The sequence below is a fragment of the Dama dama genome, chromosome 20 (assembly GCF_033118175.1).
Source record: "Dama dama isolate Ldn47 chromosome 20, ASM3311817v1, whole genome shotgun sequence".
Classification (NCBI taxonomy): Eukaryota; Metazoa; Chordata; class Mammalia; order Artiodactyla; family Cervidae; genus Dama; species Dama dama.
In genome coordinates this window covers 50,254,552-50,267,831 of record NC_083700.1, presented here as the reverse complement: position 1 = coordinate 50,267,831, position 13,280 = coordinate 50,254,552, and the positions used below count along the sequence as shown (strand labels likewise).

General features: G+C 37.8%; 1 protein-coding gene across 3 annotated transcripts in view; it reads right to left on the bottom strand.

Annotated features, from left to right (window-relative positions):
* Positions 1-13,280, bottom strand: part of DIPK1A (divergent protein kinase domain 1A) — a 117,175-nt gene that overhangs the window by 57,403 nt on the left and 46,492 nt on the right. Inside the window, exon 1 of one of the 3 annotated variants that reach the window (XM_061121364.1) lies at positions 8,789-8,947. The exons of the other annotated variants lie outside the window; for them this stretch is intronic. The gene's annotated coding sequence lies outside the window, so the exon portion shown is untranslated. Of the gene's footprint in view, positions 1-8,788; positions 8,948-13,280 lie in introns of those variants that run through there. 3 annotated transcript variants of the gene reach the window in all.

The following is a 13,280-nucleotide window of genomic DNA, read 5'->3' as shown; positions in this document are numbered from 1 at the left end:
TCAATGTTTCTCCATTGTTATTTTGAATCAAAATCAGCTGATTTTTTTTTTAATGCAGGTTGCCAGGACTTACCCTCAGATCTGGGGCTTCCCTGGTAGCCCCACGGAAGATTCTGCCTGCAAGGCAGGAGATCCAGGTTCGATCCCTGGGTTTGGAAGATTACCCTGGAGAAGGAAATGGCTACCCACCCCAGTATTCTTACCTGGAGAATTCCATAGACAGAGGAGCCTGGCGGGCTACAGTCCATGGGGTCACAAAGAGTTGAGACATGACTGAGCAACTAACACCCACCCCACCACACACCCCCAGATCTACTCAATCAGAGTCCTTACAGATGAAGCTTGGGAATATGCATTTTAAAAGTTCCCCAGATTATTCATGTTAAATTTAGGGGGAAAGAGTTGTAGACACAAGCTAAATAAATAATAACCTCTCAGGAAGGCCCTGTCTAGTTTACTAAAATGGACTTATATTGAACAACTACTTAACTGGCAATAGTGCCAGAACTAGAATGCATCATTCAAGCTCCCTTCCATCTCAAGATTTTATTAAACCATAAATGATTTATTATAAGTTGTAATAGTTATTAGTAATAAAAGGAATATACTAAAGCTCTTAAAATTAGAACCAATAATTTAGTTATTTAAAATTGGATTTCAATTTTGTATGCTTTTTATTCTGAGATAATTGTAGAATCATATGCAGTTGTAAGAAATAATACAGAGATCCCTTTGCCCAGTTTTCCCAATAGTAACATTTTGCAAAATTATAATATCACAATCATGATAATGATAGATTATTTCTGGATCTGCTATTTCACTTGTATTCACTTTTATGTGTGTCAATGAATTTAGTTCCATTTAGCTTTATTACATGTAGCTTTGTGTATCCACGACTATAATCAAGTACACACCAATTCCATCACTACAAAGATCTCCATGCTGCACTTTTATAACCACATTCACTTTTATCCCCTCCTCTGAATCCTTGGCAGCCAGGAAGTATTTATGTATCACAGTTTCTTTAATCATTTCTCTAATGAAGGATATCTGGACTGATTCCAGCTTTAGAGTATTACAAATGAAGGTCCTGGGAGCATTCATTGACATGTTTTTGTGTGCAAAGAAGTTTCCATTTCTCTGGAATAAATGCTCCAAAATGTAATTACTGGGCTGTATGGCAGTTACATGTTTAGATTTTCAATGGATCTGCCAGCCTATTTTCCAGAGTGGCTATACCATTTTATATTTCCACCTCAATGTATGAGGAGCCAGTTCCTCTGCATTCCTATCAACATTTGGTGTCATCACTGGCCGATTCCAATTTGCTTTCATGACACCATTGCACATTTTAATAATGAGGAATGATATGTATCAAGATACTTATTAGAAATAGCAACAGATTTAGGATGAAACTCTTTGGGTTCCTGCCCCATTCCCATCACTTACTAACATGACAAATAGATTTATGGACATTAATTTTTTAAATTATGATTTAAAACTTACAAATGATATATATGTGTATATTAAAAAATATATCAATATTTACTAGTATGTCAAACATTCATGGACTTTTTAAAACAAGACAATACACATCTCATACCTCTAAAGAATTCCCTTTATTGTAAAGGGAAAATGGCAGAGAAAAAAGTTTTCTATGAAAATATAGATGTAATTTTCAAAATATCATAGGATATTAGACACCTGTAAAAATGTTTCACCTGCTTGAACCTTCAGGCCCCAATACCTCCTTCTCCAAGACTTGATGAGTTCAAAGGTCTAGAACTTACAGTTCAATACCCTCAAATTTTCTCCAAAACCCAAGTGACCAGGAAAATCTAAAAGTCTGAGACCAACTTTTATAATCTAAAATACGCACTAATGTTTTTTTGCTTTAGACATACACTATATTACTAGACACAACATCAAGTGTACACGTATATAGGAAGCCATAGAGTTAATTAGGCCATTATTTCCAGCCACCTTGCTCATGCTAAAACACTCTACCTTTCTCAGTAAAGGGCAAAATTCAACACCAATCCACCATAATCCTGTGGCTTACACAGTTTATTTCTGAGTTCCTCAACTGGTGTAAGAGATAAGAGTTACAGGTAGGTTAAAATACTGATGGCCTCAACCTCAGGTCAAGTCACCTCTAGTTGATGGTAGCCCTGTCTGTTTACCATAGTGTTTTACAAATGTTCATTCTTTTTTATGCCACACAGTGAAAAAAAAAAAAAAATAGAGAGAGGAAATACTGGTCCATTCATTTGTCTTCTTAGTTGAAGAACATTTCTTCAACATAAGTCTCTTGTTTTGAGACTACTACAAAGACAGATTCTGAGTTAGTAAATAAAAAGTAGCAAAAATGTCCAATTTATTATCCCATTTCTATCAATTAGGGTGAAAATAGGGTACCCTGCATGTTCCATGACTTATTTTTGTAAGTGAATTAAATAATCTCTAAAATTTCTTCTGGCACCAGGAAAACTAAACTACTTTACTGAAATGACACAAAAGGGCAACATAATGTAATAATATTACATATAAGATATTATGTATTTGGAGGCCTCAACTACTCTGATTTGTAACCCCCACTCTGGCCGAGACTTTGGTTTTGCTCCTTTCTGCCTACCTTCTCTGATTTATATTTTTCTTACTCCTCCTGCCAGGACCTCCTTCCTATTTTGCCAGACTCAGAACACAAAGAACGAATCAACAATGACATTATGGAAAAAGGCAGAGAACTGGTAAGAAGTCTTCAAACCCAATGTGCACACAAATAGGATGTCCTCTCACACACCTCTGAGGTGTTTGAGGAAAACACAATTTTTGTGAAATCAAAGAAAATCAGTGAAATGATTACTAGAGTACGAAGAGAATATACTATATATAGATACTACATCCTATAATTTCTTTCTCTCATGTATCTCTTTCTCTGACTTCCAATTTGGGAAAGGTAAAAGGGTAGAAAAAGGTAGGAGCAGAAGACAATGGATGGAGAAGGATAAAAACAGGTACCTAAAACAGTGCCTGGCACATCTGAGGTGAGCAAAAAATATCTACTGAGTGACTTAAATTAACGGGAATGAAAGAAGAAAACATTTTTTAAATGCGGCAATGAGGCAAAATCATAAAAGGTGCTAAATTATGACTTGACCTAGATCTTTGTGTTGTCAACACCTTTTTTTTCTTGGCCGCACCCTCGTGGCTTGTGGGATCCAACTTCCCCAACATGGCCCCCTGTAGTGGAACCGGGGAGGCCTAACCACAGGACCACTAGAGGGAAGTCCCAACACTTCAATCATTTATCATACATGGAGCTCTTGTAATATGAACTTTTCCTTAAAATAGGAATAGTAAACATTAGGAAGCAGCCCGGGAGTGGGCAGGAGGGATGCAGCCAAGGTGGTGAGGACACGAAGGAGAGATCACGCTGAAGACTCTCACGCACCCTACAGCGCGTCTGACCATGGTGATCCCGGTGTTCACAGCCCAGGGCTCTGCTGTTCTTCACCCTCCTTTACCTAACAGCCTGCGGCTATGCCACAGCAGCAGATTTATCTCCACCATCTATATTCAGGACAGCAGGACTGGGGGCACTGGAGGACAAAATGGCATGCCCTACATATGTATTTATTTAATGTATTTATTTAATGTATTTATTTAATACTTACAGACTTCAGAACTAAGTCAAAGTAGTTTATCAAACAACAAGGAAAAAATTCACACACATTTATAATCTCTCTCTAGAAAATTAAGGGAAGAAAATGTCATTACCAACTACTGAGAGTTAAAAAAAAAAAAGCCAAATTATAGCCTAGTGAGGAAAATAATACAATGACTTCATTTTACTTAGAGACAATGGACACAAGGCAATTTCCAGTTTTCTCTGACATCATGATCAGTAAGAGTAACTGGCATCTATTCAATGTTTACCACACTTCAAGAACTGCATTTAGAGCTGGAAGGGATGTCAAAAGATTACCATGGAACTCATATATTGCTGGTGAGAGTGTAAAATGGTGCAGCCACTTGGAAAACAGATCCTCAAAAAGTTAAACATAGACTTATGATAAGACCCAGCAATTGCATACCTACGTGTATAACCAAAAAACCTGAAAACAAATGTCCACACAAAAATTTTTACACAAATGTTCAAAGCAGCATTACTCACAATAGCTTCACACACACAATGGAAACAATCCAAATGTCTATCAGCTGGTGAATAGATAAACAAAATGTGGTATACTATACAAAGGAACATTAATATTCAACTATAATAAGGAATGAAGCACTGATATGGTCTATAACATGGATGAACCTTGAAATTCACCATGCTAAATGAAAGAAGACAGACACGAATCATACATATTTATATGAAATGTCTAGAACAGGCAAATCCAGAGAAACAGAAAATACACTAATGGTTGCCAGGGGCTGGCAGGAGGGAAGAATGGGGTGTGACTGCTTAATGGGTACTTTTTAAAATGTTTAAAAAATAGGTAATAGTGATTGATGGTTGTGCAAATCTGTAAATACACTAACAACTACTGATTGTGTGCTTAAAAAGGCTGAGTTTTATAATATGTTAATTTTATCTCAGTAAAGAGGTTACTGGATTTGATCTATCTTGAGTAATCAACCACAACTACTTTTTTTTTTTTTTGCAACTACTTTCTTAAAGACTTCTAAGAATGGAATCTACAGACTTCTGCAGAAGGTCATTCCAGTATCATATGCCCTGAGAATGTTCCTTTTTATAACTTTTCTAAGAATGTAGATGTTGCCTTCTTTCCTAGGGGGTGATTCTCTTGGTTAGTGAAATAGAGAGGAAAGAGGCTCAGATCCTGGAGTCTTTGCTGCAAAAGTCCCAGAACAATAATAATCTGAATTAACTGACAATTTGAAACTCTCAAAATTTCCAATCTTATCTCCTAAAAAAACATTCAATAAAAATTTTAAATTCACCCTTAGTTCCACTGAACTACAACAGCTGTTTTCATTTGTTCATTTCCTTCTAGCTGCCCACATGTAATTCATCTTATACACAGCTATAATCAGTGTATATATAATTTTGTATTCTTTTTCTCATTATACTGTAAACATGCTATGTTGTTAATATAGTTTTTTATAATAATCATTTTCAGTGTTGCAATAATATGCCTGATGTATTATTATTTTCCTAACTTTTCCCCTAATGTTGATCTTAAAGTCTCCTTTCCCCAATTTTTCTGTGTGTAGACAAGTTTTGTATAGATTTTTATATTTTCCTTCTTTTGAATTGTTTCCTTAGGCTGCTTTTCAACAGTAGAGCTTCTGGGTCATACAGTAGGAACATTTCTATAGCTCTTGCTTTCTAAACTAGTATGAGGCTTTCAATATTATTTTGTACTATGGAGTGTGTGTGTCTGTGGGTGTAGATATAGATAGGATAACAGACCTGAACTGGTACTGAAGGCTCTACTATTGAATTTAGTTTTTCAAATTGGGTCATCTTTACTTTTTATTATGAAAATAGTAAAAAGTATACAAATTGAAAGTGAAATGTTCCCCTATCCTTTCGGAGGATTGACTATAACACATCACCTTGTAAATTTGAGTTTGCCTAAGTGTGACAATTAAGAAAACAATTGCTTCTTGGAGGGAAACCTTGAAGGGAAAACTTCTTGGAGACAAACCTAGACAATGTGTTAAAAAGCAAAGATATTACTTTGCCAACAAAGGTCCATCTAGTCAAAGCTATGGTTTTTCCAGTAGTCACGTACAGATATGAGAGCTGGACCATAAAAAAGGCAGAGTGCTGAAGAATTGATGCTTTTGAACTGTGGTGTTGGAGAAGACTCTTGAGAGTCCCTTGGACTGCAAGGAGATCCAACCAGTCAATCCTAAAGGAAATCAACATTGAATATTATATTGGAAGGACTGATGCTGAAGCTCCAATACTTTGACCACCTGATGCAAAGAGCCAACTCGTTAGAAAAGACCCTGATGCTGGGAAAGATTGAGGGCATGAGGAGAAGGCAGCGACAGAGGATGAGATAGTTGAATGGCATCATCAATTCAATGGACATGAACTTGAGCAAACTCTGGGAGATGATGAGGGACAGGGAGGCCTGGCATGCTGCAGTCCATGGGGCTGCAAAGAATGGGACATGACTTGGCAACTGAACAACAACAAAAAGTGTGAAATGTGATTTAATGATCAAAGGCTCCACAATGGTCCACATACAGACCCTAGGAGCTGACAAAAGTTCACATGAGCTCTATGAAAGGAAAGAATTTCTGAGTAGAGCGTTATGGGGATATGAGCCCTAGTGAAACAAGGAGAAGAGCGAATGCATTCCACCAGGAAAAAGGCAGAAGCATGGTGCATTTCTGAAAGTAATAAGATGAAAGGAGAATCTAAGACAATCCCAGTGTCATCTAGACAGAGAGTAACTTGGCAGAAACACAGGGACTCATTTCATACAAATAATAAACAATCTCTACGGCAAACTGAATACCTAAAAGTATAAAAATAAGATTAGTGGAAAATAAAGACTTAACACAGGCTCATGTCACCAGTAGAGAATAAGAAAACAAATTTATTATAAAGAAAAAATAAATTTGTCTCCTGCTTATACTATAAAGCTCAAAGATGATTATTTGTTGGTCTAACTAGGTCATTTCTTGACTATAAGACTATAGAACTTTAGAGGTTTTTAACTTACAAATACATTCCTCAATTTTGCATTTTCTATGCTCAGCCAGCTTTGATGGAAATTGTTTTTAAGCCCCAAATCAGGTTGTTTCTTTATAACTCACACTTTCCTAATCATTTCTATAACTCATCTACAGTGTGCTTATTCAGACACAGAAAACAAACGTATAGTTACCAAAGGGTAAAGGGGGTGCGGGTGGGATAAGTTAGGAGTTTGGGGTTAGATAGACAACTACTATATATAAAACAGATAAACAAGGTCCTATTGTATAGCACAGGGAACTACATTCAATATCTTGTAATAAACCGTAATGAAAAAGAATATGTATATACATGTGTAATTGAATCACTCTGCTGTACACCAGAAACTAACACAACATTGTAAATCAACTGCGGTTGATGTTGAATCACTAAGTCTGTGCAACCCTATGGCCTGTAACGTAGCCCACCAGGCTCCCTGTCCATGGGATTTCCCAGGCAAGAGTACTGCGGTGGGCTGCCATTTGCTTCTCCAAGGGATCTTCCTGACCCAGGGACTGAACCCATGTCTCTTGCATTGGCAGGCGGGTTCTTTACCACTCAGTCACCAGGAAAGCCCAACTATAATTCAATTTAAAAAAGCACAAATATTGTGCTTATATCCTATCTTTACAATTTAAGTCTGTACTAGTTTGTAGACTGCTTGGTAAGGGCTCTGAACTGTCTGTGTGGATAAATTCTTTATCCTCAACAGGAACATCAAATCTAGGGAGCATATTCTTTTCATTCTTATTCAGCCATATAATGAATACTAAACTACAGCTAGATAATCACAGAACCCCACTTAATTCTGTGATGGAAATGGATGGAAATTTGCAATGTAATGACTTCACACTTGGATTATTAATACCACCAGCCATACTGGAGATGACCATTCTCTTTACTAAAAAGTTTGCCAAACATAAAAGACCTTAGCACTTAAAATATTGCCTATTACCCTAGTTACATCTCACCCCATCCCCATTCTACTAAACTTTATGCTGCAGAGACACTCAAGTAGTATTGTTTCTGGAACACACGATGCTTCTTCACATCTCAAGGCCTTTGTATATGCTCTTCCTTTGTTTGGCTTCCCAGGTGGCGCTAGTGGTAAGGAACCCATCTGCCAATGCAGGAGTCATAAGAGACATGAGTGTGAGTTCAATCCCTGGATTGAGAAGACCCCCTGGAGGAGGAAATGGCAACCCACTCCAGTCTTCTTGCCTGGAGAATCCCATGGACAGGGGAGCCTGGTGGGCTACAACCCATGGGGTGGCAAAGGGTCCAACACAACTGAAGTGACTCAGCATGCATACACCTTTCATCCACCTGAGCATCTGTTGGGTCTTTTTATCCCTTACAACTCACTTAAAAGTCACCTCCTGCAAGATCTGCCAAGTCCACCCTAAGAATTCTATGATGCTTTCTTCTGTGCTATTTCTGTATCTGTAATAAAATTCTACTGTTGCACTGAATAGAATTTACTGAAAAAAGAAAAAACAAATCTCTTTGCATGCATTTACTACATTAGACATAATTTTAGACTCAATAAAAATTTATCCAGAAAAGGAATGGGAGGAAAGAATGGAGAAATGGAGGGAGGGAAACCCAGAGAAGCTTCTGGATCTCTGCTGTGCAGGAACCATGTCTTATTCATCTCTGTATCTCCACAGGGCTGGGCATCACTTAGGACATACAGGGCTTCATTCAATGTTTGATTAATTAATTTGACATAAATCTTAAAGGAAAAAACAATGAATCACCTTGGCAAGAAAGTCTTGCCAAAGGAAGAACTTCCATTAATTCAAACAAGGTATTATTCAAGCCAAATCAATTGTGGAGCACAAAAGCCCACTGGGGGCCCAGCCTGAGATGCTATGGAATCTTAGTGCCAAGAACAAAGCGAGACATTCAAAGGCATGAGACATGATTCTTTCCCTGAAAGGGCCCATAGTTTAGATGGGGAATTAAGTTCATGAAAAGATAATTACCATATAACATAATAAGAACCATACATATCTAGGACATATTCAGAGTACCATGGTACAAAGAAGAGATGTATACTACCTATATGGAGGTAATGGTGGGGGCAGGCATGACTCAGGAAAGACTTCCTGGAGGAGATGGTCCCAGGCTCAATCCTACACAATCATGACATGTCTTAACATGTTTGGGTGGGTTGGTCCATGAAGGGGGTTACTTGCTCCATGGTTCATTCTCCTAGGAATGAACTCCTCTCGAGAGAAGGTGAATCCTAGAACATAAGGAAGGGTAAGATCAATGGGTTAGTGCTGGTGAGGCAGGCAATACTGTCTCAAATTGAACCAGACAAAGAATGAAAAAGAAGAAATAGGGGACTTCCCCATGTGGTCTAGAGGCTAAGACTCTGAGATCCCAATGCAAAGGGTCTGTGTTTGATCCCTGGTCGGGAACTAGATCCTACATGCTGCAAATAAGAATTTGCATACTACAAATAAATGTTTGCACACTGCAACTAAGATCCGGCACAGCCAAAGAAATAATATTAAAGAAAAAGATCTAGGCCCCAGAGGACGCTGTGCATCAGAGCATGGGGTGGCAGAATATTTTTACCATTGTAGCCAGAGAGTAAAAGGAAGAAAGTGGGTGTGGGAGGTGGTGGCAGAAAGAAAAACATTCATGGAACACAAGCTGGGGGAAATGGCTACACACAAAGTAGCCTAAAGAACTTTATTCCAGAGCAGATTTGAACTGTCCCTGGGGACTCTCTGAACTAGTTGGGAAAGAATCTGACGGAAGCCACAGTTTCCACATTGGGAGGCTAATGCACAGCCAAAGAAATATTTACTTGCTGCTGTTATGGGCACTTTATTATTATTATTTTAAATACCAGGATGCTTTGCCCTATGTTGCATAAGAAAAGTATGAGACACGATTCCAGGAGTTTACAATTGTGTTGAGAAAGCAATTATGTGTGTTAGTTTTTAAGTGCTATAGAAACACACTCAGGATGGAAAAACTGTGAAAGACTTCCCAGAAAAGGAGGGAATGAAACTAGAATACAAAGATAACGATACTGGACCAAGTCCTGAAGATAGTTACAGAAAATATACGTGTAAAAAAATGTGAAGTAAAATAAGGCAGCATAAACAAGCTTAAGAGATTTTTTTTAAAATAAGCATTTTTTTATATTTGGAGTGCCCTTGCAGATGGTAGGAAAGTGGGAACCCAGGGAATATAGACTCAGGTGTGAGAGTGGTTGCCAAATCTTGGGTAGAAAGTCTCAGGAGTAAAAACAGTCTGGAGAAAAACCAGGTCCTCAGGGCTGGGTGGTAGGTAAGAAGCTGATCTAAAGGGAAGGAGCTACAAGAATCTGATGGACAAGTAGGTCAGGGAAGGAGTATGGAAGCATTTCCTGACTCAGGTGTAGTACTTACAGAGAACTTTCCATGGAATCCTCAAGCAACAGGTAAGCTGTTATCTGTTGGTCCCCAGACTCCAACTAGGCCACCCGAACTCAATCACCTGTGCTGCCTGGTCTTGGCACCAGGAACTGTCTAGAGACGGCAAGTCAGTTGGCTTCTGATTCTCCCTTCAGATATCTGAGAAGGAGGGGTGAGCTTCTTTTCTCTTCTTCTTTTAATTCAGCTTTTCTTCTTTTAAAAATAATTTTATTTATTTATTTATGGCTGTGCTGGGTCTCCACCACTGCTTGGGCTTTCCTCTAGTTTTGGTGAACAGGGGCTACTCTCTATTTGTGGTGCGTGGACCTCTCATTGCAGAGGCTTCTCTTGTTATGGAACACGGGCTCTAGGGCACAAGGGCTTCAGTAGCTGTGGCTCCTGGGCTCTGGAGCACAGGTTCAATAGTTGTGGCACACAGGTGTAGTTGCATATGGGATACTCCCAGATCAGAGATTGAACCCGTGCTTCCTACGTTAGCAGGTGGATTCTTTACCATTGAGCCACCAGGGAAGCCCTTGGATGAGCTTCTAATTGCTAGAGATGAGGCCTATTAGATGTGAGCATAACTAAAAGTTTGATTCTGCCTCTACTGTCAAGGAGCAAATTAGGGAAGTCACTAAGAAGTACAGGCAAGCCCGGTACAAAAGGTACAATGCAGGGGTCTGTCCTCGGCTCCTCGGCTCTCCAACCACCATCACGCTGGAAGGGCATCAGAATGTGGTCTTACTGTTCACCTCAGGTTAGAGGACACTGCACAAGGGTATTAAGACCTCGCATTTGTCTTCTGATCTGCCCTTAAAATCTAAGAATTTTGAAGGGGAAACTAAGAAATAATTAACCCATTCCAGAGAAAAAAGAATAGAGAGGCATAGCAAGTCTATAACATCTGTAGCACCTAATGACCTCCTTGATCCAAAGATAAGGATTTATGACTCAGGTTCCATTTATGATTACACTTGGTAGGGTATGAACCATATAGAACTATTGTTCTATTACTGGAAGACTGTAGTTGTACTTAGCATATGTGTATTCTGGGAGCATGTACTATTTTTGGATTATATATTTCCCCTCTCTATCCTCTGGTTTTATTGTTTGTTGTTTGCTTTTGTTTATTTGTTGTGATGTTTCATAAACTGATATATTTGAAAAACTGTAAAGCCACTATTAAAATGTCATTACTCAAAAAAAAATGTCATTACTTAAATAAATAAAATTTAAGAATTTTGAAATTGAAAAAAAAAAAATTTGAAATTGAAAAAAGGTGAAGGTTTCCAATGTTCCCTTTTACATTGTTTTAGCTAAAGATATACTTTGAAAAATATATGTATTCTCTCCTTTAACTGTATAATGAAATCTTGTTTTTGGCTCTCTCTTGTTTCACTATTTCGCTATTGTTTTTTTTTTGCTTAGTAACAGCATTCTCATCAATTTTTCTTTCTTTCTTTCTTTCTTTCAATTAAAAAATTGAAAAACAATATGTGCTCATTTCAAAAGCTAAAAAAATATAAAAGTCAAAGATTAAAAATCATAGTTTTGTAGTAATCATTTAGCTTTTTGAAAGTGGAGTACAGTTGATTTACAATGTTGTGCTAATTTAATTTTGAAGTATTTCCTTTCAGTCTTTTTTTCTGAGAAGTTATTCTTTTCTTCTTTTTGAAAACATTATTGTACTTTACTTCTACTTGAGCTTCTGAATCTTGTAAACAGCGCCTGAGGGAGACAGTTTCCAGATGAACCGTTTGTGCCAATTACACAATTTTGTCCCAGAGGAATAGCAACTCATAAAGAAACTGCTTTTAAGTTGAATCCAGATAGCACACGATACACATTCCTACACAGCATCATCAGCGTGCTCAGTTCTATCACAGTGATTTTGGGAAGATGAGTGTTCAACCAAGAACTTGGGATGGCCTTCCATCTACTGGTAGTCCTCTCGGAAGTATGCCAGGACTTTCATAACATATATTCTGTTCTTAAGTTCTTCATTTTGATTTGTTTTTCAGTCAACTAAATGTTTTGCTTTGTTTTTCAAGAAGGTTATGTAAACTGTTGGCACCGTTTTGAACTCTGGCACACATGACTATCTGTTACTCTCATGAATGAAACAAAGTGCAGCTGGATACAAGACTCCCTGGTCACAGCCTTCCCCTGAAAACTCTGGCTCACCTTCTGACATTTGATGTCATCCACAGCTACCATTTCTCCCACAGTTTTCAAACTCTTTCATTTCTCCCTCTGAGTTCCCAAGACACTGTCAAATGTGTTTTCCACATTCGTTGCTTCACCTCAATGTAAATCCTACTTTTTTCACCATCTCCAATTTGTATTTTAATTTTGCTACTGTATGGTGTTTACCTACATCTATCCAACTTTTTGTCCTGTTTTCATCTCAACCTATTTGTTCCTTTTGCTTTTATGCTTCAGTTCCACAGGAGCCTTGTCTTCTTACATCAACAAAGGATACAGAAAAGTTTTTAAATTTCTTATAATTGTTATAAAAAAATAATTTTCAGTTGTTCTTCCTTTAAATCTTCATGACAATACTCCCTTTCCCTTGTTCTAAAAGTTTTCTAAGTCCCATATTATTATGTGACCTCTCATTTGAGGATGAGAAAGATACCTAGATCTGGTGTTTGACAACAAACAGAATTCGTGGACTGACACTGGTCCCATTCTGTCAATCTATGTGCCAGTGGATTCCCCTGCTCCAGTCTACAGCTGTATGGTTGACGACCACAACTTCTTGTCTAATTCCTGGTGTCAACAGGTTTCCATCTGCTAAACTTAGATAAGATCCAACTACTAGGTTTATTGTCATGCAGAAATGATAGAATTAAAAAAAAAGACTACTACAATCTCCAGTGTATTACTTGAGATGCTTTTGACTATGAGTAACAGAAAATCCATCTCTAGTTGGTTTTGACAGAAATAAAATTTATGGGCTCAAATAACTGGGAAGTTCTGTACTATGGTGGGCATCTGGCATTAAAAAAATTTTTTTTATTATGGAAAACTTCAAATCTGTACAAAGTACACAAAATGGTAAAATGAACCCCTATGTACTCATCACCCAACTTCAATACTTTAAGATTCTGCCATTCTTATATTATGGATGC